Source organism: Vicugna pacos, unplaced genomic scaffold, assembly GCF_048564905.1.
Source record: "Vicugna pacos unplaced genomic scaffold, VicPac4 scaffold_20, whole genome shotgun sequence".
NCBI lineage: Eukaryota > Metazoa > Chordata > Mammalia > Artiodactyla > Camelidae > Vicugna > Vicugna pacos.
Window position 1 is genome coordinate 82,608,273 of NW_027328741.1, and position 6,000 is coordinate 82,614,272.

Below are 6,000 nucleotides of genomic sequence, written 5' to 3' on the forward strand. Positions count from 1 at the left end.
CACCAATAGCAATTAATGAAGGAAAAAAAGCAAGGAAAGAAACAGAAGATTCACCACAGATAAAATTGTGACAACTCTCATTTAATATCTCCAAATCCAGAATGAAGCAAACTGTGTTCCTTTTTTTTTTTTTTAAATGAGTAAAGGAAACAGCTGCCTGACTCTTAAGCAGAAATAAGTGAAATGAGATATTTGAATGTGGACAAATCTCTTTCTCTACTCTTTTTACTAATTTGATTTTAAAGTAAATCTATTTTCATTCTATTTGGTTTATGCTTCTCCCCTTCCTCCCTAAAAGTCCCCAGTTTTACTTTCCTGAGCAAGATGAAAGGAAACTGAATGACAACAATAGACCCTTCCTGCCAAAAATAAAAGTGAAAGGAAGAAAATATTGAAAAGACAAAGGCTCCACCTAGAAGAAATACAATCCAGGAAACAGAGGGAAACATCATAATTTCAACACACTACCAGGCCTCTTAACAGATGTTCAGTAAAATGAGCTTATTTAACAAAATGAGATAAGAAAGGGCGATTGTAGGCCTGAGAGAGAAAGTTGGGAAACATAACATCACACGGAACCATGGCACAGGCCCTCAGTTCAAGACTGTCAACGCTGTTTTAGTTGGTGAATAAAAATATTAATTAAAACAGGAATTTATAAAAAAATGTATTCTTTAAACATTCCATTTTAAAGTTAGGGAAAACACTGAAATGTCATATATTTGCTAATCTTTTTGATCTAAAGTCAAGGCCTTTTATTTGAATATAGTTTTTGGATTGGAATTTGATTTCATCTTTTTTCACAAACCATACACATAATACACCATCCCCAATTTCTAGTTTGGGTTTCTTTCAAGTGGAAAAGGAACTTAATGATAATACAAAGCAATATGGTTTTTCTCCATAGCTTTTTGGGAATTCAAGTTTTTTTTTTTTTTAAGTAACTTGCTTTTTTTGAATATTTCCAAAAGCATTTAATTTAGATTTCATGGAACCAACAACTCTTTCTTTTTGGTTTTCCTCATAGTAACCCTATGACAGCCAGCATTATTATCTCCATTTCATCAGTGAGGAAACTGAGGCTTATTATAAAGATGACTGTATTTTATTTGATCCACACTGAAGTCTAATCATTCAGTTTAATCCAGAGAGTTATATTCTGTGAGAACAGATATACTGAAAATTTTAACAACTTGAAGCAAGGTATAGAAAATACCCAATGTGTAATTAATATTCACACAAGGTGCTAGGTTCTCTTTGCAAGAAATGACATCACTAAGTTCTCATAATCATTATAGTCAAGTTAAGCTCTAGAAGCAATATTCATAATGATTATAAGTTTACTTGACTGGGCGTAAAACCTCTTAAAATCATACATATGTATAACTGAATCACTGTGCTGTACAGTTGAAACACAACATTGTAAATCAACCATATTTCAATTCAGAAAATAAGCATTTCAGAGTAACTAAGTGGTCCAGTCAAAAGGCCCGAATTCTAATTCAGACACAACTGGTTACTACTTCTGTGACTTTGCATAAACTGTGTAATGTCTTTGGGCCCCAGTTTCCTAGTCTGAACATGGAGGAGATTCAATTTAGAGGAGTCCCTAGGTCTTTCCTATCTCTGATATTCTCTGTTTATAAAAAAAAAAAAAGGTAAAATAAAGCCCTCTGATTGAAATGTGCTAGACAAAAAATTTACTTTTCATGGAACCCTTTGTAAAATGTGAACTTCATATTGGATCTCCCAGTTCTTAATAAATTAGGTAAAAAACCCAATATAATAATAGATGAAAAATATGTAATATAATAATATATGAATGTAATAAAGAAGTTCACAAATGACTCCAATATTAATGAAAATTATATCAAACATTTTGAAATTAAGCAGCAAAGTAGTAGGCAAAAGTTTGTTCTTAACTTAAATCAGCCTTACTCAATCACTTTGCTGTACACTGAATATTATAAAATTACTGGTCCAACACATATCAACCACTGACCAAGAGAATCAGAAACTCCAGAACATCTAGAGTCAGTGTTACCAGAAAGGACCTTGTTTCTGTTTATTGGCCCACCTGTGAGGAAGGTTCATTCTACACCATGATAGCAGCTTCTAACCCGTTGCTCACCCATTTTACTCCACCTTAAGATTATCCATAGCTTTCATCCCTTCACCTCCCTCTTAAGAAATTTTAATGATTCCCTGATGCCAGCAAAATTAGGCCCAGGCTACTTAGCCGGCTTTTCAAGGCTCTCCCATGTCTGGTTCCAGCCTGTGTTTCCCACCTCACTTCCAGTGCCCATCAGGCCATGCCCTCCGCACTGCTCCCCAGCCAGCTCTCTTTGCCTCCGCCTCCACCTCCTTCTCTAACATGGGGAGTAATACGCCTTCTCCCAGGACCCTTGCCACTTCGCTCTTCTTGTTTTTGGTTTTTGAATTCTTTCTTTTTTGACTTTTTTTTAATTTCACATTTTAATTTATTTTTTATTTAGGGGGTGGTAATTAGGTTTTTATTTACTTATTTTAGTGGAGGTACTGGGGACCTTGTGCATGCTAAGCACATGCTCTACCACTGAGCTGTACCCTCCCCCCTTCACCCTTGATGGAGGTTTTTAAGTACCTGACTTACTAGGCTAGAGGCTTCTTTAGAGTTAGTCTCAGTCCAGTGCATTTGTATGCTGGAAAATTACTGCCTCGTAACATGGCCTCGTGCATAGTGAGTCTTCAGTTAATATGTGAAAGTACAGGACTGGTACACATTGGTTAGTTCTGGCCTCAATTCACCAAATAATTATTAGATACATACTGTGTACAAGTCGCTTCAGGACAGAGAGCGAGATATAAAAGCAGATGACCAAAACAATTGTAATGGTGTCTCAGTTTAGTAAAAATATGAAGTGAAAATGCTCCCTAACCAAAAACCCACAGTAACTAACTGAAGCGAGATGGTAATGGTCTGGTGGTCGACTCCAGCTGCAGAGTCAGCGAGGACAGGGGTTTGAGTCCAGCTGAGCAGAAGCGAGTCACGCAGGAGGCGCACAGTATCAAACTCCCTTGTAAGTGTTACCTTGCTCCTGGGTCATGCCCCAGTAGAAAACATAACTAATGAACTCATCTACAGAACAGAAACAGACTCCCAGACATAGTCAACAATCTTATGGTTACGGGGGAAAGAGGGTGAGAAAGGGATAAATTTGGGAGTTCGAAATTTGCAAATGTTAACCACTATATGTAAAATCAGATAAAAAACAAATTTCTTCTGTATAGCACAGAGAACTATATTCAATATCATGTAATAACCTTTAATGAAAATGAATATATGTATGTGTGTACATGACTGGGACGTTGTGCTGTACATCAGAAACTGGCACATTGTAACTGACTGTACTTAAGTTAAAAAAAAGAAAAGGGTAGTGAGTTCCGTGTTTTAAGGAGTGAATACAAGGTGAAGTTGCTGCTCTTGGTACAAGCATGCAGCAGCAGAAAGTCCTGGTCGGACTCCGCCAACTCTCGTCCCAGCTCCAGCCCTGCCGGTGTGTGGTGGTGGGCAAGTCGCTGAACCTCTTTCATTCTCAGATGCCTCAGCCGAAAAGCTGGGGAGATAACTGCTAACCTGCCTCCAGAAGGCCCTCCTGGGAGTTAACTGAGTGTGTGCATGTGCGTGAATGAGTGTGTGTGTGTGTGCCACTTGGAATAACACAAGCCTGGCACACAGCAGGCACTAAATAAGTGCTTGCTCCTGTTAAGGAATATATTTTTCTTCACCATTAGTACATCTTTAGAACCAAAATGTAGAAAAAGGAGTGCTTGCTGAATCTTCAAATACAAAAAGTATTAGTACTTTAAAGGCTCATTGAGTATTAAAGGCAGAGTAATGCATAATTTGAAATGATAGTCAGATTTTAATTTAAAGTTTAGTGATAGTATTTGAAAAAAGAAATAGCATAAAATCTGGACCCTGGTCATGTTTGCGTTAAGCCACAATGAAAATTACAAAAAGAAAAAGACTGTATATAAAAAGTAAGACCAGAAAAGCCCAAGATTGGAATGAAGAAATCTCATTAAATGAGGCTGCTTTTTCAGAGTTTGCATTAAACTCCATGGGATTAAATATGGCAGACTTATAAACAGGCTGTAAAATACGGGTGGCATCGGGGAGCAGTGTCAGAGTGATGCCTGTGTTTATATCCATTCCCCGTGATTCTGGAATGTTTAAAGATCCAACCCCTCTCCCCCTTTTTCCTTTTTTTTTCTTTAAACAAATGGTCATTAACTGACTGCACGCCAGGCAGTTTGCTTGGAGCTGCCTTTGAGCTGTCTGAGCTGTTGAGGGGGCGTCGATGGGGAAGTGGTTCCTGGCCCTATATAGTATTAACTCGATGCGCATTTACTCCCCCGGGCAGGTGGACGATTGTGGCTTTTCCTTGAGTCATCCAAATCAGTTCTTCTTTGAGAGCCAATGGATTCTCAGTGGTGGTAAAGACCTCAAGAAGGAATCCAGCCAGCCAGACACTCCCCAGGCCAAGCCGGGTGTCCAGAAAACCAAGGACACGTCGTCCACTCTGGCCTCGATGAACTCCTCTCTGGAGGTGGACGTGGAGGAGCTCGAGGAACTACTTCAGTGAATGATGCTCGGGCCGTGGGCTTTTATTTCCTGCTTTTGTGATTTTGCCTTTTTCTGTCTCCCTTCTCCCTCCCCCCGACCCCAGATTAATCCCCTCAAGTGTGCCCGCATTTCTCAGGAGAGCAGGCCTGCAGGTAAAAACAAGGACATCCTCCCTGTTTTGCTTTGGCAAAAGAGAAGAATTTGTTTTGAAATTCAGCACTTGACGGTGTCAGTTCAGTCCTGCTTTAAGAGCTAACAGCTTTCTATGGTGACAGCTGGTTACAATCTTCTTGAAACAGTACCCCTGGGCACAGCTTTTAACCCTCCTCACTGTCATTTTGACCCAGTCCTTCTCTGGACTATCTTTGTTAATAAAATAATGAAATGTTTAATGAGTGTGTCTTTGTAAATGGCAGGAGTCACGTCGTAACACGCTAGGCATCACCTCAGGGTTTAAAGTGATATTTTGGCATATCCAACACTCTTGCCAAATCACCAGTGAAGGTTTTGAACTGCTTTTCTCTTTTTTCTTTTTTCTCTCGAGTTGGTTGTTTGCGGCTCTCCCACATCAGCCGGGAGAACTTTTGCCCCTTTGACTGGTAGCAGCTCTCCTGAAATGAGTCGTGACTTGGGAATCAGAGAAACCGAGGGTGGACAGTCAGTTACATGACGTGAGGTGATGGCCTCACTCGCTGTCATCTGCGTCCGCTCTGGGGAGGACACTCTGAAGTGTTTTTTCATCCCCCACTCTGGCGTCCCTGCCTTCTTGCTTTTGGGGTTGCTGTGAATTGCCAAGTTGGTTTGGTAAATTTGTTAACTTCATTTTTAAATATTTTTAAATTTTTTATTTATTTTTATTTTATTTTTTAAGTTAAAACAATTTTTTTCCATTAACTTCAGTAACATGTTCTGATGTTTATGGTCAGGCCTCTTTTCAGCGCTGGCAGTGGGGGTTGGTGAACGCTGTGGATGGTTTCGGATGCACTCGGTGAGCACCTCCCTCTGACACACACGTGTGCACTGTGGGACTTGGGGAGGCCCTGGTCTGACATATTTCCTCCCCGTGGTCTTTGCTCGAGGGTCAGGCTCTTAGCAGGGAGACCCAGGTTGAAACATACCCCTGCCTCACCAATGACCTTGGTTTACGTAAAAACATGTTTCTATTTTAGTCCTCTTTTCCTGGGCCAGAGGGCACTTCCCCTGTACCCTCCTGAATCACACCAGATACTGACTACACTGAAAAGATGGCACGGCATTCGGAAAGCTGGACTGTTAGAAGCCACTCCTTCCACGTCCTGTGGGTGCAGCCCTGTGGGAGGGGTTTCAACAGGATCAGATCATCAGAACCTAAAAATCTCAGCCACTCAACTTTCTCTTTGAGGCTGCTGAGC

The 6,000-nt window shown here is 40.3% G+C and overlaps 1 pseudogene; it reads left to right on the plus strand.

The window, feature by feature from the left end:
* LOC140693695 (DNA primase large subunit-like) overlaps window positions 1–5,001 on the plus strand; it is a 96,045-nt pseudogene extending 91,044 nt beyond the window's left edge.
* The last annotated feature ends 999 nt before the right edge of the window (window positions 5,002–6,000 follow it).